We start from the raw sequence: 25,016 nt of genomic DNA, 5'->3' as shown, positions 1-25,016 counted from the left end.
AAAAAGTATCGCAGACAATTATAAGTACTTTTAATTTTATTTTAGAATTAAACCTAATCTCAATCCAGGCCATCTGGTTGAATTTATCTTCAAAGGAAACCATCGAATCCACAAAATAAGAATCCATAACACATTCAAAGCCACAGGTGAGATTCACAATCATGATAGAGAAATTGAAGAGCTAGCGAGCACGACCTATGAACCATTTCTCTTTATTCATTGTATATTTGTGTTTTCGGTTGGTTGAATTTATTACCAATAAAACTCGTGTTTATAGTTGGTTTTAAGTTCGGCTCAAATCTTGTTCTAAAGTAAAATTAACAATACTTGGAATTGTCTGTGACGCCTTTTTGAGATACTTTACCCTTTTCCATATATTACAGCTTTAAAAAATCGAAGATTCTCACCAAATTGTACGGTATTTCTTATTGAGACAAATACTTAAAGAATCCTCAAGGAATGAAATTTTGGATGAGTGTTTGATGTTACAGAGTGTGTTCAATCTTTTCCACAGTAAATTGGTATTTTGATTGTACGATCGCTCATGACGAAGATGTCATTTTACGATAGGTGTGTAGTGTAAAATGTTATAAATGTGTTTATTTGGTTTTAGTATTAGTAGTATACAAGATTTTGTTTGGTTATAGCATTCAACAATTTTTGGTTTTCTTTTTGCTCCAGAAACGGCATCGCTTTTTCCTTTCTCGTCACACAGAAACAATGTGTAATATTTTCGTGATAGTCGAATAAAGAAGAACATCATTGTACATAGAACAAGAAAATAATCCTTCTCGAACAGTTGACATGAGATAGGGAGAGAAAATATGACTTGTGAAAAGAATTGAGAATAAAATTACGTATCTCATGTTTCGCAATACGTATGTAAAAGCGGAAAAGTTTGGCAAAACACAGGTAACAGCCGCGCGCATTTAGCGATTTCGTTATGCCAAACGTCAGGCAAGACATCCGCGAATATTGAGCATCACTGCCGCCATCGAGTGTGTTGTCAAACTGTTTTGCTTTTCTCTTGAAATCAAAACGTGATTTTCTAGCTTTTCCTGATGCTTCTCTTAACAAAAATGCCCGGTCTGTCGCGTATTATAGTTAAATTGTCTCCTAGACCTTTAGTTTCTGAAATAAACTGATAATTGTAAACAGAAAATGACGCACTGTAGATGCAATTTTCGCTTTGATCATTGTTTAAACACGTTTAAATATTTATAATGCAATAGCAATACATATCGTTTTATTCGGAAGAGTAGACAAAATTTCTTCACCTCAACAGTAACTCGATGGCTGCTGTTGTAAAAGCACAAAACAAGCAAAGTTGAGAATTTGTAATCTTTTTCAGAAATGATTTTTTCTCGCAAAGTACGTTTTAGTTCGCAAGAGTAAACAAGAGTCGCCTATTGAAAGTTGCAAAATTATTTAGATACGTGTCGAACAGCGTAATCGCCAGAGACGACTAGGCAATCTCTTGGGAGCCGATTAGTCGACTAAAACCCTAGTCGCTATATTTCTAATAATTTGTAAGCCGGTGTTGTATAGATCTGTGTAGAGTTCGAGTATGTTTCTTATAACAGGGCTGTTACGACCGTTCGCGGAGAGACGCGATCGCGAGGAAAACGCGTCAGCGAGAGGCGTAAATTCTCGCTACGATTCGTATAATCGACGCCGTGAATTAATCGTTTCGGTCAAGATAACAGAGGTAGTTTAATGAATTTAACACTGTATTAACAGGTTAATATAGCTTGTATATTCGATAACAATTTCATAACAATGAAGCGTCACAAATTATTTGGTGATAAATAATGTTAATGTGTTACAGAAGTTGACTCGACTTTGTGATATCTCTCGATACGTTCGTTAGACTTAGCGACTTTATTCATCAGACCTCTCGACGTACGCTGTTAGAATCTTCAAAAGAGACTGATTGCCCTTCGATCGTTTCTTTGTCTTCTCGGGGAGACGATCCCCACTACGCTCGGATCACGCCACCGTTCGCGCCTATGATCACGTATGCCACCTTCTTTGTGTGGATGAAATAACGGTCCGAAATCGACGTTTCTCGAACTCGCTGCTTGGCGACAACTATGCGCTCGTCGATACATTGTATGTTTTCCGTCGGGCAGATAAGGCGATCTGTCTGCGACACTGTAGGACCGCGAGCGACGGTTAGAAATACGATCTATACTAAGCCTCGTGGCGTAACAAGGGCTGTTGTCAAATGGTTGTTGCGTGGCTGATGTGGTTTTTCAGTCCTTAGATATAACAGCTTTCTGATACTGTTCTTCTGTAACAGTTCAGTCTTGTATACCTAAAATATGTTTGAGCGTGTTTTGGGAATGACCATTGCAACGCTGATGTTTGCTTCTGTTTTAGATACGTCAGTATAGTTAGGCTGTTTCCGCATCCTCATTATTGGATTGATGGAAGGCAGTTCTGTATTCGATGGGGATGGTTTATGCTTTTATTACATTTGACAGTTCTATGTTGATTTTAGGATATTAAACGGTCCAAGCAGATATATTGAAGTATCTCCATGTTGCAGTAGTGGATAGCTGAATTTGTAGCTCTGCGTAGCACTTACGTATCCTATGGTATATCCTGTGGTAGAGTGGCAGGATACTCGAGTTTCTTGGAGTAGGCTACAGTAAATCAGTTATCAAACTTATCAGACGTGATGGATTTTATTATTATTATGTTTAGGACTGGTAAACGGCTATAATTTTTTATTTGTAGTTATACAGCCTCGATAGATTCTTTTGCTCTTTCCTCGAGTTTATAACAATTTACATACAACTGGTGCCTGTTCTTTTTGTCCTTAACTTTAGAAAAAAGAAAATGTCAACTGGATAATTTACTAATTATATCAAAAGCAAAATTACAATCTGGGAAATTTGTCTCGTGACAAGAAGAAAAAATTGTTAATTAAAAAGACCGCGTCGCTACTGCTCGGTAGTGACACGAAAATCAACAACTAATTTTTTTAAATGCCAATTCAAGTTCTAACATTTTGTGCTTTCCTCCTTCCCGTCTTTTCTTTTCGTCATTACGTATAAAATACATGTACGAATATTTGCAAATGAAGAAACTCGTTTTATTCGAATGAAAAAGAAATAATGAAATAGACTGGGAGTATTTTTGCAGGTGAAACAAGTATGCAAGATGTATTTATATGGACTGTATGTTAAATTATGTATGATGTACGCAAACATTACACACATATTACACGTACGTTGACAAAATATCGGTAATTTTGTTCTATACGAGTTTTTACGTGTCATAATTTGCATTATAATGCATAGCAATGGTCTTTCCAGGATTTTCCACTTCATGTCGTGACTTCACATTGTTTACCTGAAACAATTCGTTTGTTGCTCGAAAAATATCGTTCAATATTACAACTTTAATTGCAATATATGTAAATTTGCCTCGATATTGTGTCGGAACGTCTCTCAATCTTTTATAAAACTTCTGCAATTTTCTTTAAATTTTTTCTCTAATTTCTCATCAAAAAATCCATTGTTTGCCATGTTTTCAATGTTTTAGCAATTACTGCTACCTACGCAACTGAAAATACTTTTCTATTTTGTATTTTTGTCATACTATCTGGATAGGCTCCAAAATAGATTTCAGAACGAATACTATCTCTTCATGTAAATTTTCGTTTCATAAAATTTCTTTTTCGTCAATTATTCGGAAGTCCATTTCTTACAAATTCATGAAAATAAACAATTTGTTTGTAGTTAACAAACGATAAAATTAAGAAATTTACAAAGAGTGAAGTTGATCAGTTTGGCTTCTGAATGGCCATTCGTAAATGTGTGTAAATTTCGTTTTTAAATTTTATTTTCCCACTAAAGAATGAAGAAAATGTAGTAATATGTTGTTACATCTTTTGTAGCGTCTGTTAATCCAAACATCCGGTACATTCTATTAAAGTTATTTATTTATAACAAATTGTGCATATATGGTGATAGTGTCTTTTGCAAAGAAACTTTTGCGAACTGTTATTTTCTCTTTTAATTACATATGTAACATCTAGTCCTTCTTTTAACATCTAATCCCTTTCTTTGTAAACTCTTTGTAACATTCTCAGCCGATGTTGAAGTAGCTTCTGTCGTATTAGCTTTGTAAAAATTCGCGGGTAATATTTCCATCGTGTAATATAATTTTGTATCAACGCGTCCCTAAATTTTGGAATGAAGACCGTAAGCATTCTCAGCTGATATGCCTAGCATGTTTTAGAAACCTTATTGGCTAATTATTATAATTTCGAACAAGAACAAAGCTGTCATAGCGTAATTTTATATTTATCTTTTTATTCGACTTTGCTATCAGTCAAGATTTTGAAGTATCTCACTTCTATGATTGATTTCCATCGTTAAGTTGTGTCTTAATATTTTTGGACGAAGAAGAACCAACAACTTTATATGTAAATATTTCGATAGTTCTTTGTCAAAGGTGTAGTGTCAAGAGAACATAAACAAGCATATTCGTAACAATGTTGTTCGATACTGTCAAAGCAAGTTAAAGTTAGTAAAGTTGGAAAAAAGAGGAGTAAGGACCAAAACCTGAAGATCACAGCAAGGTTAAGCAAGGTTAAGGTTTGCTTCGTTTAATAGTTTTAGCGACAGATACTCCTTTAGCAAATTACTTGAATCGCTTCTTATTTTTTATTTCTGTAAACAATTTATGTAAGCTATGCTCACAAAAAATAGTAATAATTAATAATTTTAATAGGGCAAGAAAAGTTATTCCACTGAAATATAAAGTTCAATTTATCAATATGCATTGAATGTTTTCAACTTTGCACTTATATTAATTTAAGACAGCTATAGAATGTTATTAATTAAATAAATTTAAATAAATGCAATAAGCATCAATCTTACATGATATATTAATATGTCGATTCAAATATTTCCTTTCGTGTTAGAATTTGATTAAGTAGAAAGTTGTATTTTCTAATTTTATTACATGATCTTTAAATTCTGTTTGTGAGCTGCTTAAACGTAAAATCCATGCTTTTGTGCTCAGAGTCACAGATATATTAAGGTAAGAACTACTTTTTATAAATTATAATAAACGCATATTACGTTTAATTATCATAAATACAAGATATGGTATATTAAAAATCAGTAATTACATAGAGATTATTTCTCAGTAGCTCTAAATTGCTAAAAAGAGAAGACGAGCACCTAAAGGCGATGCTAGTACTGAGAGAACATTATAATACATCAGAAGAATTTTTCTTACGCTTCTATAATACTACATTAGTATTCCAAGGATGAACGTGCCTTATAAGAACGTAACGTTCTTCTAATAAAATACCTGATTTCACAGTGACTTTGGTCTAAATGATATTTTACAAAACGCTCCAATTTCGTCATTGTATTGATCGGAAAATAGGCAAAACAAAATTATAGAATTCTATCTCGCCACCTGGAAATGATCTTAAAAATTTGTAAAAAGAAAATGCAAACTAAGCGAAAGATAACTTGGATGAACTTTTTGGGTGAAGAAATTTCTAATGGAGGCACGGAAAACAATTCTCTGATGATCACAAGGTAAAAATGGAAGAATATTTGACTCAAGCTGCGAGTTCGAGATTTATGTAATCAGATGGAGAGCCTCTGAAGGTGTTAAAATTCTGAAAATTGTACAACTAAGCAAATATGAACCCGCCAGGTTTTCATTCTTTAATTTTTTTAACTTGTATATTTTACTTGTCACTTTTTAGTCTTTAACCGTCATCCGACAATATACATTAAACCCCATTGCAGGGTAAAAAAATCTTTTCAGCTACTCATTTCCAGTTTCCACAAAAAATTTGTCAATTTTTGTAATCTAACGTTTCATTTTTGTTCCCAATTTTGTTCATTTCTACTTTATGCTAGCATTTTGCTGTTTCTTTCCTCATAAATTATTTCAGCAATTTCGAAAGCATATTTCAGCAACTCCAAATATGTACATCAGAACTGAACGATATCATTCTGTGCTATTTTCTTGTGCCGGAACATTTGACTGCTTATTTGACGAAGAAAATAATTTTCTTTTTTGTACATTTTTCGATAAAAATCATCATTATTAATTTCTTTAATTTGCATATTTTACTTGTCACTTTCTAGTCTTTAACCGTCATCCAACGATACTTTTTATATTAATAACAATTTATAAACAATTTATATTAAACCGCATTGCGGGATAAAAGGATCTTTTCCGCTAGCCATTCCCATCCTCATAAAAAGATTGTCAAATTTTTGGAATTGCATCATAATGTCGTGGTGAGCATGTGTTTCAATTTCCAAATTTCAGTTTGCTAGCGGAATGGGCAAGTGAGTGAAATTTCGCTTACAAAATTCCACTCGGACAGGAAGACGGAAAAGTAATCTAAATAAAAAGCACGAATAAAAAAAGTTCGAAGGAAATCAGATGCGGCCGCGTAAAATTGATCACCGTGAAAAGTTTCGCGGAGTGTATTTGACGACAGTTAATTCCCGACACTATTTTCGTTCGAGGACTATCGAAGGTCGATCGTTTCCACAGATTCCTTCCGTCGTAAACCTCGTTCTTCCTTATATCGCGTTTCAAGGCATGAGGATCGAGAACGGTGTTTGCTGCCGTTTCAAGCGCGCCCCGCATCACTCGTTCTCGTAAGTTCAACATTCGTTGAGCGCTTTGCTTCGCGGATGGCGAATCAGTGGAGCCGATCGTTCTTCTCAGCTTCTCCTGGTAGATTGTCTTCGTCTTCTTTCGTTTCCAATGGCAGCATCCGCCTTGGATGAACGATGCTGCTTCCTTGGAATCTTCACTATGTCGTCTATCCGCGTATTCCATCAGACCGACCTCAGCTAGAACTTTCTTCGTAAATATGGAACAATTTAAACTATATCGAGCATGTACCACGCGTTATATCGTCTTTCTTTGTCTTCCGCCACTATACTCATTCATCGTAATTTTTATTCCAATATGGCTTATTGCGTAAATTAAATCACAAACAAGTTGCTTGGTCGAAAACTCGAAACGTCACCAAGTACGGTGGACCTATCGAAAAGCTACTTTCCTATTTCCATGACCAAGAAATATGTTGTCAAAATCGTTATTCTTAACAACTTTTTCTTATACATATAATGAGCTCTGTTTTAGTTTTCAAGTTATACACAAACGTATGTTTGATGGTGTATATGAATTTTCTTTCTATATTTTCTACAAAATTGTACATTAACATTACATAATGCATTAATCGTATATTAGATATGACAAATTTACTAATAAAATACTTATTCGCGTAGCTTAGTATTTCTCCTTTTTTTTTAATGTTATTAGATTTTAATCGCCTATTTATACCACCATCGCTTAACTAGCCTAATCTTACCTACTCCATTCCTGGGCTACCTTGGAATTCAGTGATTGTAATTTTTATTACTTTTTTCAATGTTTATAACACATTGACAGCTTCACGCGACATGTATGATACCAAACATAATTTTCAGTTCTTTCTGATTCTTTAATGACAGATGATTGACATTTTTTGTTTCACTGACGTGTGACAATCGCAAAAATTCTCACGGTCCCATAATTATGTTACCATAGTTTAGGAAGTCCTGCCCTAAACATCTCAGCTCAAAAGTTATAACAGTTAAAAGGTAGCTAAATTATTAGGTTGTTCCAAAAATTTCTTTCGTTTTATGAGGAAACGGTAGATGCACGACATTTTTTGTTTTATATTATTTTACTGAATTATAATTCAGTGAATTATAATTATTGATTATAATCCAATAAAATAATATAATAATTTTAACAATAATTTTTAATAATTAGGTTCGATAATAATTAATCAACTATAATTCGAAATGAGTCGAATATTAAACGAAAGAAATCAAGAAATGCTATGGGATACTCACACTATAACGAATGTTCTAACGATCTTTTCCATTCTTTCCTTTGCGTTACGTAGCTCTTTTGTTATGTCTCTTTCTGTAATCTCTTAATTTTACAGAATACAACGTTGGCATAAACGTTGACGGAATGTGGAGATACACTCCGAGATAAATTCAAGAGTGGAGATATGTACTCCGAGGTAACGAGATAAAGAATAAAACGTTGGATGCCTCGAACCCTAGTAACAACGCAAGAACACACGCTGTCTTTTAAGTTGTCCAATAAAAAGAAATCGAGTGATGTTACGTCCGGTGACGTAATGATCGTAAGATCGTACTTCTTACTGCACAAAGTACATCCAATAAGAGAGTGCTTCAGCACAGAATTCTGCATCTGTCAGCAAATATTTAAATAGGAATTATCAAAACAGTTGAATTTATTATATAATTACTCTCACAATTATACCTATCAAACCAGTAATATGTGTCTCATCAGTTTTAGCGAACAGGTACTCATAAAACATAAAGAATATTTTAATTATGAGATGTAGAAACAAATAATCCAAATTTTTCAATGAAGCTGAAAAGTCTATTTTGAAGAAAATAGTGCAAGTTATGGCAAGATGAGAAAACGCTGTGTCGTTAGACAAGACCGAGTAATCAGCCACTAACTTTTTTTTTATTTACGAGTACTTTACAATTAATTTTCGCATTGAGAATTTTGAGTAAGTTTCTCTGGCGTGGCGCAGTGACATGGCTAATTATTTATAATAAGTTAATAAACTTATTAACTTATTATAGATAAATATAATTTATAAATAATAATATTATAAATAAGTAAATATTACTTATTAGAAATATCTAGTTGAATCTAGTGCTTAGATCTAACGGATAATGTTTTCTTAGCCTGTGGATCTGGTCCGATGTATTAAGTAATTTAGTAATTAGGGGATTTCGATGTTTGTTGACTCTTTTGATATATCTATTGCTACATTATGTTATTTCTTCTTTGATTGTGGGTATCTTGAAGTCGCGATGTATTGCTTCGTTGGTAATATACCAAGGTGCATTCATTAGGGATCTTAGCATTTTCGATTGGAAGCGTTGAAGTATTTCAATGTTGGAATTACTTGCTGTTCCCCATAGTTGGATTTCGTAGGTCCAGACAGGTTTTATTATGATCTTATAGAGTGTAATTTTGTTCTACGTGCTTAGATTGGAACGTCGGCCAATGAGCCAGTAGAATTTTTTAAGTTTATCCTTGAGTTGCTTCGATTTGTCCATGATGTGTTTTTTCAATGTTAATCTCCTGTCCAGAGTCATGCCCAGGTATCTGACTGAATCCTTGTTAGGAATTGTTATATTGTTAATGCTCGCCTGAGGGCAGGTTTGTTTTCGCAGCGTGAAGGTTACATGTGTGGATTTGTTTTCGTTAATTTTAAAGCCCCACTTATGAAACCTCTTTTCCATAGCGTCAAGACATCGCTGGAGAGTGGATGATGCAATTATCGGGTCTGCGTGGGAAGCTAATAGCGCTGTGTCGTCAGCAAATGTCACTATAGTTATCTGTGTTAATATTGGTAAATCGGCAGTGTAGATGGAGAATAGCAGGGGTCCGAGGACACTACTTTGGGGTATGCCAGCTTCTATTGGAAATGTTGTGGTTATGGCTTCTAAGTATTTAACCATGAATTGTCTATTGGTCAGGTAGGACTTTAGGATGGAGTAGTAGGTGTGTGGTAGGATTTTCTTTAGTTTGTATAGAAGCCCTTCGTGCCATACTTTGTCGAATGCCTGTTGAATGTCTAGGAATACCGCTGAGCAATATTTTTTCTTTTCTAAGTTTTGAGCCACTAACTTGAAGTGTAGACCGGATAAGGCGTGTTTTGTCGATCGGAATAGATAGAAACCCGACTTAACATCCGAAATAACATCTTCATTGTCTTCCTTGCGGATTAAAAGAGATTCCGCTTCTTCTGTTTATTTTTCCCACTTTTCCTATTACAAAATTCTGCTTATGCTAACTAGTAAATATTCATTATGTCTGAATCTAAACTTCAATCCAAAGTAATAATGTCTAGCGAATAATCTGCCTGCTGCAAGACGCCTCAAACAAGATTCATTATGATATTTTTCATCATAGAAGCAGTGTGTGGCCTGGCGTTGTCACGCAGCAATTTTCCGTGATAACAAATACTTACGGTATTTAAAAAAAGAAACCTCGAGTTTCATTCGTACACTCGATACTTCAAGTGCTTTTGTAAGATTATTCATGTAGGGACTATAGTCACCGACGAACCCAAAACACCCGTACGCCATAAATGGTAGAATCTCAAGTAGCTGTAAAATCGATTCTTGTACTAAAACGAATGCAATTTCTGTAAAATTTATTATTACTTACGTATTTTTATTATTGATATTTATTATTAATTACAAGTCAAAGATATTTAGGAAATTAGATTTACCGAAACTTCGCCGCTTTTGCTTAAAAGTATAAAAAGTACATTCCAGTGCTCTATGAACTTTACATTTTTATAACAATTATTTAAATGCTACAATCGTTGCGTCTGCGCACAATAGGCAATGTTCGAAAAATGTATCAGTTGTACCTATGTACTTGGATACCAATAAATTATAATAGTACAGAAAACAAAATATTTCATGTACACTCTTGTCCATAAGTCATCGGTCACTTAATAAGATTTGGGTGCAGATGGTCTTTCTATTACGAAAGAGTCTACATAATGAAACTCAAATTGTATATAAAAGATCTTAACAAAATATCTAATACACTTTTTTAATCTCCACGTGTGAATATCACTGCTTGAAATTGTCACATGTTATTTTGGATATTTTTGTTAATATACCCACCGCAATTGCCTTTCAACTTCAACTTCCAACAGCGTCATTACTGTTTTTCCCACTTTGGACATTTTTGTCTTATTCTTCCATCTGTTATAGTTCGTCCCACAATTTCTCAAATAGATACTTATGGATGCAATCCATTTGTGAATGTTCGTTCAAACTATACCAGTACATAGTTAATTGCACATTCGAATATTATTGTGAAGTAGCTGTATGTCACAAAATTGAACAATGAAATCAAGCCGAAAAATTGCATTTATGTTGTATTGTTCTAATAATCATTTTACTCAAAAGGAATAATTATCCGGTGACTTATGGACACGTTTATGGGGTGTACATGTATCATAAATCCATTATTATAAATTATAAATTATAATATTTAATAATATTAATATTAAATTATAAGTTATCAGCAATTGTTTCTTTTTAGGAATAACGTATCTTTATTTATCTGAAATTTAACGCAGTCATTTCTGCGTCTATCTATGAATTAAACAAGACAAATAAATGTCTACTTACATGCAGATAGATAAGTCGGATTAAAGAATACCGAAGAAGCTGAAAGGCCAGGTCTTTATAAAGGATGGATAAGATAAGAAAAAATATAGATCAGGAAGAAACAGCCAATCGATAGACAACAACGGAAAAGAAGTAAGAAAGCTCGGAGGTAGCGGAAAAAGGTAATGAAAATCAAGGTCAAATGTGGTGAAAGTCTGGCCCTCGCTTTCACTGATTAAATCCCAACAAGCCCTTAAAAAAAGATTAGAGGCTTGAGAAGCTGAAAAAATTGAAAGAAGACTAGAAAAAAAGTGGGAAAGTATTGGCCAGAGTTTGCGCGCATCTGACCAAACGCGTGCGAAGAATGCGCAAAGAACAAAAGAGAAAAGAAACAGTGCCCTGTTGTAAACCATTTATAATTTCCAATTCGATGTCACAAAATAGCCTTTGTTATTAGCCATGCTCCATATTATATTAACAAGATGGGAAATTTTTAGTTATAAGATTATATAAGATTGCGTAATCAATCAAAAGAACGGCCACACACAGGCTTATCTTTAAATCATCGACAATCATTTCAGCGACATCGCCTTTTACCGATAATTATTACGATAGAGCCTTCCTTGTCCGAATTAGTCCGAATTAATAGCAAGACAAAACTCTTCGGATAATGGAATTTTCGAATTCCACGAGCTTAACAGAACAATCACTTTGCTTGTATGAGATTTCCTTTGTTCGAATAGAGATTAAGATTAATCGATAGTTTCTTTAAATATTTATGGATACCATATTGCTTTTGTACTTTACACCATCGATGTTCTTCTTCGAATGTCACGAGTGCTTCGCCATGACAATTTTTCCATTTGTGTAGAATCGTCATTATTATTATGTTTATCACGGTCGAACCATTTCATTACATCAGTATGTTTAAGAATTTCCCATTGTTGTCAGCATTTGTGCATTTTCTATATCGTGTATTTGTTTTCTAATGTCTGTGATTGTGGCTTTTCCAGCATCGTGTACTTTTGCTAATTCTGTTGCACTTATACCGCTCTCCAGTCTTTTAATTATATCTATTTTGTTTCGATAGTTGGAACGCTATTAGTTTCATACTACATTCTTATAAACAAAATTCACTTAATCGAAGGAAGGAAAAAATACATTGATACTGGGAAATATGTTCGGATAATAGAGCATTGCAGATAATAGAACGTTCGGATATTAGTGTATTCGGATAATGGGTGTCCGGATAAGGGGGGGGGGGAGGAGCTCAATTGTACTTACCGCCATATGTTATCGTTAATTATGCATGGTTATCTATATTCGCTCCTGCTTGCCTTTCTTGCTGAAATCTATTCAGTTGATTTCTCTTATGCTTCCTTATTTGACTTCTTATGCCTTTTCAACCAGTCAGTACTGAGCATAGATAAATATTATAGAATTATATAAATACGTGTATTATTAAAACAGTCGAATTAACACTTTTTCAGAGATAGATTGACAGTGGAAATATTTTTGCATAATACGATTCGCGATAATATTTAGAACAAAATAAGCGGCGTTGAAACAATTTTTCTCCGATGCTTTAGAAGCGAGATATAAATTATACAAAGAAAACACCACTTTCTTTTACATTTCGCTTTATATCTTGGAAATTATTTGTCGTATGTGAGAAAAGTTCAGCAGAATGGTTCAACGGTTTTAAAATTAAATTTCAGAATGAGTATTATGAGCATGAATGGTATTTAAACATTGAAATCTATGTAATAATATAAGGCAATTACTTTTTAACTTTTAGGATGCAATATATGGAAATCGATGCATCTATCTGTTTTTTTCGTATTATTAAAAATCTTGGAAGTAACTTTATTAATTTCCTGATGTACACATATCATCGAGAGATAAATTTCGCCTGTTTGGTATAAACGGTTTTTGTTTTGATAGATAAACTCTCGAAGGAATTCCCGAATTGAATTTATGAAAATTTATGAATTTATGAAAATTATATCTCGTGTTAGAATCAACAGATTCATTATCAAAGAGAATATTATTACCTGCATTAAAGGAAATCCTGTATCACAGCGCCAGATGATCACTGTTTTATCTAGAGATACTAACGAAGCTATTATCTACTAAATCTAATATATTCATTCTTGAATCAATAATAACAAGATCTATGAATGATGTGGTTTTGGAACAAGATGAGATATAGGATCTATGAAGTTGAAGTTGCAACTGTTTCTGGTTGTCATGCATTCATTCATTGACCTTACCATTCTCCCCATTTCTTCACGTTTGTATCTCTTCAGATATCTTCTCATCATCATAAGGATAAGGACAATATCATAGGATACAAGGAAGGAACAGAGACTCAATCGGATAGAAAAAGCCAAATATAAAAAAATACAAAAACTATGTATATTGCAATAATATCTCGAAATATAACATCCATTTCGGTTCAAATAAAACCGAGGAGAACAACAGAATTAAATACAAATTAACTCTACGATTGTTGTTATGCAAATTGTCAAATTCCATATGTTCGAAATCGAGATCTCCTGCAATAAAATAACAATTATTTAAAAAGATGCACAATATACATATATAATAGAAATAATATCTATGATAATATATATAAATTATAAAAGTACGTCTAATTCATTGGTAAACTTAGTCTTTGCTGAACCAGTTGCATAAACAGAAATAATAAAGAAACTAGTATTCCTGGCGATTTTGATTCTAACTATTGCGAACTTTATTTTAGTTCGTTTTACTCCGCCTTGTTTAGCATTACGTCTATTTTCGCGAACAAATTTGTAATTTTTAAGTTTAACAAAGTAGCTACTGTTTAGCTCCTTTTCAGATAATGACATACCCGATTTTCTACTGCGCAGCATATCTTGCAAATCATGTTTCCTATTATTTAAAACAATCAAATTAATATTGATTTGTATCATTTTTAAATTGTGTACATCTAACGTATTATGCGAACGAGCGTTATACTTGGTTAAAGTATCTGCAAATATTATAAACTGCTTAATATCAAGTTTCTTTACAATCTTTTCTTGAATCACAGCTTCGGTTAAAGAATATTGATTATTTAAGAAATTATCCAGTTTATTATTCGGTGGAATTTGACTGCAAGTAATTTTTGAGTCACTTATTTCACGAACGAGTCATATTTATTTGTTTCGCTCTTCGTTAATATTCCAAGTTCTATTTTGCCATCGCCTTTTTAACACTAACAATAAACGTTGAGAGCAATCTTGATGTGAACAGGATGACCAAAATTTTTACACGACACGCAACATGGTTGATTTGTGTTATCCTCGCCTTCTTCGGTACAGGAATCTGGGTCAATACGTTCATCTGGATCGTAATTTATCGTTGAATTTAACGCTGCGGCAGTCTGTTGCAGTTAGAAGCAACATGGCCTAAACGTTGGCAGGTCTTACATTGCATTTCGTTTCTCAAATCTAATTGCTGGTGAAAAGTCAAAGGCAAAATACTGAAAATCAGTCGAAGATCAGAAATTGAAGAAAATTTCAGGCTGGCTTTTGACACTAATCTCACCAGACCCGGTCAAATAACTGCTTTTAAAAGTTGAGAAATCAATTAATCGGAAAATATAAGAATTTACGTAAAGCTAGATGAAGAAAAAAATAACGATAAATGTACAATTTTAAATTAGATCTTTGAACCAGTCGTTTGGCTAGGCCTGATAAGGTTGGTATTAATTAAATAGTTTAGTAGTCGTTGCGCGATATTTTAAATATTCATTTCTATAATAATTAGCAAAACAACTTTCCTTCATTGATTCCTCCGCAATAATTAATTCTCATTATTTACATCCTTCACTATATATTTCTTAATTCTCCGTATTCAAGATATTTCTAACAATAAAAATCATTGGATTGGTCAAAATTTCAGATACAACGTCGTGATAATAAAAATGTCATAGAGAAAATATCAATGGACTTCAAATTTTCAACCGTGAGAAAATTATTCTCTTACTACATTTTTCGCTTAGGAATAAATAACGTTTCTCTTTTATTATTTTTATATTAGTATTAAAAGCGAATACGCACTTAAAAAGCACTTAGCCCTTCATCTGCATAGTGGGTCATTGCCGACCAGTAATTTTAAGTAATTTTTCATTTTCTCCATGCTGTTGTTTAAATCTTGCTTTGTTTAACGAAATTAAGCTAATAAAACTATCGGATGATATTTTAGAAACTTATAAGAGTTCGAGAATTTTGGAGAATTTTTTAAAACATAAAAACCTAAAAATGGACTTAAGCGACTAAATATGCAGATCACGTCAGTAGATATAAAGCAGACGAGGGATAAAGATTAAATTGGTACAAGTAGGTGGAATATACGTTCTACATTAAATTGCAATGTCTTGTTAAGTAAGAGTAACGATTCTGTTTCTTTAAGTATGAAAAATCTACTTCATCAAGGTATTTCATACGCTATATAGGCATATGATATACATACGTATTCGTCCTTGTTATTAGCGAGAAAATCACATTTTTAGCGTGCTATTATGCTTTTTAATAAATATTAGTTAATTAAATTAATTATATTTCAAAAATGGCTATTTTTCACGTGTTCGTTGCATATTAGCGTTTTAAATTGCATATTCTGTAACTCGAATAATATTGAAATTAAACAATACTGGTCTGACGGAGCTGTGGTTCGAAGGATTAAGGGGAACCGTCACTGCAGCGATAAATCTACAAGATCATTTACTTACAAGATACAAAACTGGGCGGAGTCCAACAAAATTAAAATAATTTCCATTCGAACAAATGTTCGCACATCATTCACGTTCTCAATAGAAGACAAACTCCCAGAGTGAGCGTCCATAATCAAAAATCTCATGATCAAGCACCGTTAAATATCTCGAACTTCACCTAGGTAATTAGTTCAACTGGAAAAAATATATTCAGGAAAAAGTAAATAATCAAGCAAATAAAAATTACGAGAAAATCTATGTACTGGCTCGCAGCCAGACGTTCGAAACTAAGCAGAAACAACAAATTGTCCACCGAATCGGATGTCAAAAGAACTGAAATTCTCTAATCTGTCATTTTGAGATTAATTCTAAACGCGTCATAGTTCGTAAGAAACTGCGACAAGCGAAAAACATTCAAAATATCGACAGTTTCAGAGGAAATTACAGACTATGCCAATGTTCATCTAAACAGAATAAAGAATTATACGAACTCATTAACTAAAAGCTTCTACTCAGACATCCCCAAAAGACTTAGAAGGAAGTACCCGACTAATTTGCTCACGCTGCGTCAATAATAAACGTAAACATACAGAAGGCTGATCCAATCTAGCGATTGTGGATAAATGTATGGAAATCAACAAGTTCGATAAAATCCAATTGAAAATGATTGATTGCACTAAACGATAAGGAATATTTACAAAGGAGGTATACAAAAAGAGAAAGGAAAAAGAGGGCAATCGTCAATTAATCTTTTACGCAATCTGTGGCCAAGTATTTCCGATATTTCAATTCATTCCTGTATTTCGCGCATCCTGCTTTTAGCAAAATTTTCAACATATCAACTATTATTACTACCTCCTCTTTCTCCACGGATTTTAACCCTCTTGCTTCTTCAGAAGCAATCATGAGTCTAAATACACTTTCTATCTCCCAATCTGTACATCCATTTGTTCTTTCATAACTTTTCTCCTCGATTCAAAGAGTCACCTTCCGATAATCAACAAAATAGGTTACACTTGGACGCTTAATTATACAGGGTGTCCAATCTAAGAATACTCAGCATTTTTGTGGAATTTCCGATAATTTAACAAAAAGATGTTTGATACAAAAATTAATTAGTTCTGACCACAAACAGCTACAAAAAATTTCTCAAAAATTTGCTTTCTCAATGAAAATGCAGGGTCACCTCAATTTTTCCACTGTGTATTTTTAACTTGATAAGGTTGTAGCTGATGTTAAGACGAATTCAGCCTGTTACACTGTGATCTAAGCTCAAGAATTAGAGATGTCAATGTGGAAAATTATTTTATTTGTATCGAATTAATAAGTCCAACTGATAAATTTATTACACATAAACGAAATAAAAGAAATCTATGGTAAATTATGTTACATCTTGCGTTCACACTGGAATCGTTTGTCAATTGCTTAGATTTCTCTTCTGATTTACCACCGATCTACTGAAAATAGTAAATATTGTCTAAAGTATTGTATAATTATCGTTGAATTTGTTTGCTATTCGTTTAATGAACTTATTAGTTGAACAGTTCTCATGAATATGTAATTCGGTTCAAATAAAATAATTTTCCACGTTAACTTTTCTAATCATTGAGACATAACGTAGTAGGTCGTCGAATTCGACTTGGCGTCAGCTACAAACCCATCAAATAAAATGTACATAACGTCATTTGCGAAAACCAGCGTAACTTTGACTCTTTATTTATTGACTCTTTAAATTTACGAGGAAGATTTTTATTGCTGTTCGTAGCCAATTCGAGGCTGATTAATTTTCACCTGAAATATCCTTTTGTTAGATTATTGATAATGCCAGAAAAATGGCGAGTACTCTGAACATGACTGAACGTGACACGAACAGCTTGTATACCTAACTTTATATTTAATCTTGAAACGAAACACTACTGTACAAAACGAGCAACATCTGCGAAATTTATACCGTAAGGTTCCCCTAGATATCGGCTCGTATTTATATGCATTAAATATTCCCGACGCGGTCCATCCAGACGATACACAGCACAGTCACGCAACGTACTTGACAAATAGGGCGCAGATGCTCTAGAAGAAGTGAGCAATTTTTTCTAGCGTCCATTTCTGATAATATCATTATAGGTATTTAAAACGTAAATTCATTAATAGAAAATATGCTGACTAGTCTGGAATAAAAATAGTTTACAAACTTATCAATAGTAAGAAAAATGACGAAATGTTAGATTTTTAAATAATTTTTAAGTAAGAAAATATCCCTTTTACGAGTAGCTGGATTTGAATGAGACACTATACATCATGACAAGGACACTTTAATGAAAATGGACTTATCACGTATTAAAATTATAATGCCAAAGTAACAATTTTTATAAAATTTGTGTCTTACAAACTAACAGAATGCAAAGTAGGAATACACACGAGTGGCAAATATAAGTTACGTATAGTAGAAATCTACAAAACATTTAAGTAATAAAATAATTTTCTACAGTGACATTTAAAACTTGTTTTCTCCCATTCAAGACTATAAGCGAACATATTATAAAATAATTCTGTTAAATATTCTCGTTTCAGTTGAATATAGGCATTTTTAATGATACGACGAATGATCATTGAATCAACGATAAAAAGAAAATTTTCCTTTTGATCGGAAAAGATCAGTCGCGAATTTCTATTCTGTTGCGAGTGAGATTGTTTAGCAGTGTGATTTATCTTACTGAAAATTTATCCCTTTCATAACGCCTTTTCCCTAGTTACGATAGATTGTTATTTTATTTTAATGGTGTGTGTGTTTTCTTCGTTATTAGCAATCTCAATGTATGTTTTATAAGATCTGCTGTTTAAAAAACATTTTAAAAGATTTTTAAACATCATATTTTTGTGTGCTGCGATGGCGATGACTCTGCTCTTTGTAGTGGAGTCTCGATTGCTGGACTATCAAACGGCTAACGTGGGAAACCTCTTCGAATGGCAGGATGCGTATTGTCTGCGACTGTTGAGACGATTCCTACGATCCTGATTCTCTGCAATCGATGAGAGGATGTTTACGGTTGGAGACATCGAACGACTCTTGACGACCGATCGTTGCAATGCTAAAAAAGAGCGTCCAACAAGTGTAGGTGGTCTGAAAAATGTGCATGCCGATTGCTTTTCACCGAACGCGAGAAAAATGGAAGCAGCGTTAGATATTGAGTATTACCATTAGACATATCGTATATTAATATCAAGTATAATATTAAGTATATCGTCACATAATCACTGTTAAATCGTTGTCGAATATTACTCGGTTTCATGATCGGCCTGTAGCGAATACGCTTGAGCTGAATTTAAGTAAATGCTTTGCAATGAGATTTACTGCCAGACCAAATCATATTTTAAGCTCACACGAAGTAGGGTCCAGTTGCTTATTGCTCGTTGATGAAATTCGTTAGCTGTGAAATTAAATTTGACTTTACTAATCATTATCAATTTATTACTAACAAGGTTTTGAAATCTCTTAATTTGTTTAAACGGCATTCAAAGGATTTTTCCAACTATTAAAACTATTAAAACTGTTGAAGTGGGTCTCATTTCTAGGAAAATTCTACATCTTCTCTAGTGTTTAGTTTTTGACAAAACGATTCCTTTATAGCGGCTTCTTTGTCCTCTGTTATAGTACCGCGGGAAGATCACCGACATACAAACAATGTCGACAATGATAAAGCGCAAATGCCGACAGGGTCGGAAAACTTCAATAGGCCTCACGGCCATCAATATATTTCTACACCAACTATATATAGTTGATGTTCAGTTAGCCACCGAAGAGTCAAGAGTGAAGAGTAGTTAATCGAGAGTTGTCATATCACACTGCTCCATTAAGTTCACGTTAAATAATTATCGTTTTCTGTTTAACCCACTGTAATAAATCCATATATCAATATATTATCATATAAAATGGAAACCATTGAAAATCCTAATTTCTAACATTTCTGAATAAAGAATTTCTATAATAAATTCATCCATTCGTTTGCTCTCTCTATTCCGAGATATATAAAAACCTCAACAAAAACAATTTACGCATCATATTAATAATTACTAGCAAATGTGCAACGCAAATTTCTAACATTCGCAGCTAATAAGCTGGACCCGAGTATGTCACGTTATGATCACAATTACCATTCGATTTCTGAACAATTTGGTACGAAAATTGGGGAATCGTAGGAAATTATTTAGTTTATCTTACTTTTACAAGATTATTAACGGCCAAGCGAACTGTCTCAATTTTCTCAGTCAAATTGGGTTTTCTGCAGCACGAAAGCGTATCAGAAAGAGTTATTTATTTGATACTTTACTTTTTAAAATGAACCATGGTCAGCGACATTTCATGGGTAGAATTGAGGTGGTATGTGTTGTCCGTGATAGTTGTAGTTGCCGGCTGTAGATGCCGCCGTTGGGTACTGCTAATTATTGTTCTATTTTGATGCGTGGAAGAAAAATCGGATCACAGGCGCCGGGAATCGAACTCCGAGTCCCGAACGTTCGAAACCTAAGGCGCTAACAACTGCGCTGCCGTGTCCGTTCTAGTTAGTGTCGAGTGGCGGTATTTGGCTTGTCGAATGCCGCCACAGAATTATAAAGCTAGGCAATTCTTATGGCGATATTTTCGACTTTTGTCCCGATTCTCCAATTTGTTTTATGCGCATGCTTCAATTTCATATACATAATATATATATAGTATAAGTATATATAATATAGGCAATTGTCCAGCTCTTTTTTCATTTTTTTAATTGCATTTGCATAAGACACGTTTGTGTCTAACAATAATTGTAATATAAAATATATCATTGGTTTGTGTCCGTGAATAATAGTAACAATATTACTCATAGCCTCCTACGTATCCCAAGAGCGTCTTTGGCGGAAGATCGAGTGCGATCTCTAGATGAATCCCAGGCCTCGAAACGATTAGCTAATGGTCGCAGAAATTCCTCCGGGTCGTTCTTGACCGATTGGACCGTTACGTGTCGCTAATGACCCTTGGGAAGTGATCACGTTTACGGCACGCCCGGCTATTGACAACACGGTGACCATAGAAAATAAAAAAGCAGTACTACAATTGAGGAGTTTTTCGGATTACCAACGTTTCTCGAGATATTTCGTGGAGAAGGCGTTTAAGGCACGAATATTTATGTGACTAACAATTTTTTAGCCCCAACCCAGTTATATATATTTGTAAAGAGTTCTTCAAATACCATTTACGCGTGCGACAGCAAAATATGAAACTTTAGAAATTTCTTTTTAATTTTTCATATCTAGAACGTAGACTATAAAAAACGTTACAACTTTTAATTTAACTTTTCTCCTTTATCTTATATACTTTCTGAAATATTCACGATGATATGAAAAGTAAAGATTTCTTTCGGCGAGTGGTTTAACCCCTACGATAGTCCTTCACCTGGAAAAATATTGTTCCATTGTTAACATTGCATGAACTACTACGTTACATGAAAGTTTCAAATTTTTTTGAATTTTTGAGTCGTCGAACTTCCCTTGTTAGATACAAAAAAGGTAAACGAAAAAAGGACATTTCTCGAGAAACGCGAAATTTTCATTACAGGCTCGGATGAAAAAAAATTATAAAAAGTGACTTTTACTATTTAAAAAAAAAGCTTAAATCGTTTGGTCTAATTTGAAAAAAGTTATTCTGTTTTAAAGTATGACGGAATATTAATGAGAGTAACCGTACGTAATTACTTTCATTGCTGTAATCATTATAGTGTAATGGAGGAAACCCGATATTTGGAAAAAGAGCATCCAATATCACTTTTTAAAAGCATTGTTCGCTTTCAATGGAAATAAAATAATCGTTCTTTTCAGTGTCATTTTATTCTATATTAAAAATGAAGTTTGTGTAGCATCGGTTTTATAGGATTCTCATAAATATCGCCATTCTACAAACGAAAAGAAATTCTAACATTGAATATCTCAAAATGATATTCCAAATAACTGTTCGATTGTTGAAAGAAATCATTCTGAACGGCAAGATCTTGACTTGAAAGTAACATCTTGCCTTTGAACGCGCGTGTCATAAAACGACCTACGAAAATTCTCACAATTTTTGTTTCTCCCGGCGAAACAGTAAAAGACATAAAAGAAATTTATCGTACTTTACGTTTCACTTTAAACATTAGAATAATAGTGCAAGGATAATAATATTGTAATCTAAAAACAGAAAGCTGACACCCAGTCGAAACAAAATTGTTTCTCAAAAATAGGATCTATTTATGACACGATGTATCTTGCATGAATTGGGACGTAAAGGTCAGTAACTGGATCGTTACATAATTTTAATGAGAAAAAGCGTCAGGTTTCAAACGTATCGATAGGATTAAACTGGAATCAATTGCAGTGTGCTAACTTAATCGATTAGCTGACGGTTAAACCGATTAGCTAACTGATTAACTGTCGAAGGCAAAATAATTAAAATTTCATAAAATAGATTCTTGATCGATAGTTTAGTTAACCGTTGCTTATCATAACGATTCTGTATATTTACATATGTATATTATTATGTATACTTTCTCAATTAGCATGATCTCAACTTGGAAAAATTAGATCACAACTTTAATCTGATATCTCAATAAAGAAAATTTGAAAAACGTGAGAACTAATTTCAGAAGCAATAAAACATATTTAATCAAATAAGATTCTCTTCTTTCGCTGCTTATCTCAATCAATGCTATCAATTTATATATAGTGAAATATTCATAATATTGAAATACGGAATGCAATTCATGAGAACTTTATGATGTCTCGAATTAAAATTCTCTGAAAGCATTTTTTACCATATGTATTGCCTCGCCTTAAAATTTGAGCAATTGCGAAGAAAAATTTGATAAATCTTGATAGTGAATGTCTCTGTGTGTTTATGTTTAACCAAAATAGTAGAATTTCTTTACAGAAATGTATCTTGGTGTTATAGAAAATTTTATTCTTGATTTTTCAAAGAATTCGCTTTCGACAATTATAAAACAAAGGGTAAAAAAACAAGCAGTATTTTGATTACCGCTCCGTCCATTATTTAGTATTATATGTTATGCAGTATCTCGAGATTAAACTTCCTCGCGAGGGGAATTGGTATTGTCTTGGACTATGTTTCTATAGCACAAGCGATTCCTCCACTCGCTACTATCCAATATCATAAAACACTTGCCAGTTAACAATGCCACCGATCGATAATTGTAAAATCAGTAAAAATCGTATTTTTCATTTAGAGAACTGTTAGGCAGCAAATTAAATCAGTCTTGTGTAAATATTATCGATCATTCTTGTCGGTCAAACTTGTTGTCGATAAAGTCTAGTGTCGCTGAATCATAGTAAAAACAATCTTGGTCAATTCTGTGTCGGTTCAACGATGCGGACTCGAAATCAGAACAAAAATATAAGGTTCGATTCTTCTTATCGCATATAGAACATATTATTATGCTATTGTGACGTCAAATTTAAAATTCTTGACAGCCAAGCCGCTATCACTGTTCTCGATCATCATATAATGATTATAGCTCTGGCAACGGCTCATATATAGCGCGTGACATGTTGTAGTATAATAGTAAGAATACATGTTACGCTGTCGCTATTCTCAATGTTCCCGCGAGCGCTGGTTTCGAGTTAAGTGGATAGCCCTGTAAATACAGCGTTCGACAATAACTCTGATCGCCTTGAGTATCTCCGTTAGTATCACAGATATAGAGGATAACGCGATTTTCAAAATCTGATCCGTGTAATTATCGACGAAAGCTCACGCGCTATGTATGGAATTTACGTTTGGCAAGAATTGCTCATGCACGACGCGCCTTAACCAGATTCCGAGCACATCAACTTTATTGCTTTCACGACACACTTTTTTACGGCACGGCGCGCAATATTTCATTATTATAAAGACTAGGATAAGAATCAGTATTACCTGAAGACCTACTTTATTGGCAAATAATAGAATTAAATATACTCCTTAATCTTCGTAGATAGATGTACCATTCCTATAAAGTAACGATTCGACGTCATCATTGAGCGTGAGAGCATTCTTCAATGAAAATTCCATGAGGTCTGTTATTACAGGGTCAAAGTAATACAAAGCATACGAAATAGGTCTTTTATGTTTGTACTCGTTGGCAATTTTCGCGTATTATTTTCTCAAAACCTTTCAATATCCTTACGCTTTGCATCCAGGACTTATGTGAAAAATTGTCCACTAGCAACTAAAAACGATATTATAATTTCGCCATCATGGACTAATAGTTTCAGGCATGAAATACCATATTTTACATATAATGTTGCTTTGTCTTATGACCACTTGACATCACTCTTCAAGAAATAGGGAACTTAGAAATTAAATTTTCATCGACGCTCGACCGTCTTTATGACTTTCGCCCCATAAAACAGCAAATCGCGAGAAGTCGCAGCTACTTTTAGATTCTACAATTGCAGAAATGTATATTATATTACATGCGGCAAGAAAAGATTCTTTTTAACATATTCCAAAAAAGTTACGTACCAGTATTCAAAGTATCATAAATTGCACCTGTGATCTAAATAATTAGTCGATTATTTTAATGTGACATTTTTAGTATTTCAAACAACTTAGAACATGATCATTTTGGCGGAGGAGAAGAATGATTATTAAAATTTAAATAAGATCAAATAGAGGAAAACTTATCATTCGAATTACGCAACAATGTTCAATTTACAAAGTAATTTTCTTTCTCATTTTTGTCCTAATTTTATAAACATCGAGTACTGTGCGGCGCGACGTTTAGGATTTCGTGTATTTAAGCTTTCAGTGTTTCTTAATTTTTTACATACCCGCTGACACATACAGCATAAAGGGTGGACGCAATCTGGATAGGGTTCAGCATACAGTGCTTGTGACGTTACTAGATTCTGCTGAGTCTTTCCATACACATGCAGCATATCTACATACTTGTTCAGAAATGAAAATTTCATTTTCATAGTAAAATGTTTCAGCAATGTCAATCGTTATTTACATTTTTTACTATGTC

At 33.5% G+C, this 25,016-nt stretch overlaps 1 protein-coding gene and 1 long non-coding RNA gene across 7 annotated transcripts in view; one reads left to right on the top strand and one right to left on the bottom strand.

Moving 5' to 3' along the window:
- LOC126926078 (lachesin-like) overlaps positions 1–25,016 on the top strand; it is a 549,080-nt gene that overhangs the window by 194,805 nt on the left and 329,259 nt on the right. The gene's annotated exons all lie outside the window — the stretch shown is intronic.
- On the bottom strand, positions 13,464–24,980 carry LOC126926118 (uncharacterized). Of its 3 annotated transcripts, none has more exons than XR_007714286.1 (3): positions 24,820–24,980; positions 20,844–21,029; positions 13,464–19,108 (listed from the first exon to the last, which is right to left on the bottom strand). It is a non-coding gene; the product is annotated as an uncharacterized LOC126926118 (long non-coding RNA). The 3 variants fall into 3 exon arrangements; XR_007714285.1 differs by lacking the exon at positions 24,820–24,980 and adding an exon at positions 23,924–24,268 and having other exon boundaries at positions 20,844–23,642; XR_007714287.1 differs by lacking the exon at positions 24,820–24,980 and adding an exon at positions 23,924–24,268 and having other exon boundaries at positions 13,464–19,007; positions 20,844–23,642.

The sequence above is a fragment of the Bombus affinis genome, chromosome 17 (genome assembly GCF_024516045.1).
Source record: "Bombus affinis isolate iyBomAffi1 chromosome 17, iyBomAffi1.2, whole genome shotgun sequence".
NCBI lineage: Eukaryota > Metazoa > Arthropoda > Insecta > Hymenoptera > Apidae > Bombus > Bombus affinis.
Note: the sequence above shows the minus strand (reverse complement) of the source record. Positions and strands in the feature narration are given on the sequence as shown.